General features: G+C 43.5%; 1 non-coding gene across 1 annotated transcript; it reads left to right on the top strand.

Annotated features, from left to right (window-relative positions):
• Positions 1–870: 870 nt before the first annotated feature.
• On the top strand, positions 871–975 carry LOC128777527 (small nucleolar RNA U13). The gene has a single exon (XR_008422771.1). It is a non-coding gene; the product is annotated as a small nucleolar RNA U13 (small nucleolar RNA).
• Positions 976–1209: the final 234 nt, after the last annotated feature.

Genomic DNA, 1209 nt, shown 5'->3' with positions numbered 1-1209 from the left:
CAACTAAATTGCTTCAGTAAGTTCTATGTTGTGTATGTATCATTCATTTTTATAACTACGCTAAGGTTTAGTGTCTTCCAAAACTCACATGCTCAAAGAGACAAACATTTATAAATGGATATAAAATAGTATTGAAGAGAAAGGAATTAAACTATGTTTGGAGCCCTGGCTGTACTTCTTCCTAGGCGTGGGACCTTAAGCATCACATGAACTATCTGTGCTTAGGGTGTCCTTAGCATGTGTGAAGCATAGGTAAACATTTTTTTGTAGAAATCCTATCTATATCAATAATTTTGGTGCCCCTAAATTAGCAGGCTGCTACTTTCTGATGCTAGCTGTGCACTACTTAATGAAAGAAATGGCATAGGGGTCATTGGGAGTCTTTACCTTGCCAGGCTACTCTCCTGAAATCAGGGACAAAAATTACTAGGCTGTGGCACATCACTATACATGTGAGTGTCAAGGCCTCTTACACCATCAGATGAGTTAGGAAAGTGCCCAAAGGAAGGAGGTAGAGACTGGGTCCTATCTGGGGACCAGGCTGGGCTCAGGACTCGGTCCTCAGATGACACCACTGGTATAAACCTGTGCCCGAAGGGAACTTTTTTTGAAGAAGGCATCCATGAGTATAAGACTTCATGAGTCCCAGTGTGGCATGACCCAAAGTAGCAGCCCTGCTCACCTGCGTAAGAGGTCAGTACTTCTCTGAGCAACAGCCTCCTAAGCTCTACAATGATAATATCAATACTGTGCTTAATACGTTATCATATGCTTTAAAGAAGCTGTTGTACATATAGTTCAGCACAGTTATATCACCGTAAATACCAAACAGTTTCAAAACATGAAAGCATTTTAAAATCAAACGTACAGACCCCTTTGTTGTTCATAAGCATGACGACTGGGGTGTTCATGCTGTTGTGTCCCATGTGCTTCCCTCAAATCTTGTTACGATGTCAGGACATTACCCATCTGATGTGAAAAAAAATCACAAGTACAGAAAAGTTGGGGCGCGTCGGTGGCTCAGTCGGTTGAGCATCCGACTTCGGCTCAGGTCATGATCTCGCGGTCCATGAGTTCCAGCCCCGTGTCGGGCTCTGTGCTGACAGCTCAGAGCCTGGAGCCTGTTTCAGATTCTGTGTCTCCCTCTCTCTCTGACCCTCCCCTGTTCATGCTCTGTCTCTCTCTGTCTCAAAAATAAATAAACGTTAA

The sequence above is a fragment of the Panthera pardus genome, unplaced genomic scaffold (assembly GCF_024362965.1).
Source record: "Panthera pardus isolate Hobbes unplaced genomic scaffold, ASM2436296v1 HiC_scaffold_16, whole genome shotgun sequence".
Classification (NCBI taxonomy): Eukaryota; Metazoa; Chordata; class Mammalia; order Carnivora; family Felidae; genus Panthera; species Panthera pardus.
Note: the sequence above shows the minus strand (reverse complement) of the source record. Positions and strands in the feature narration are given on the sequence as shown.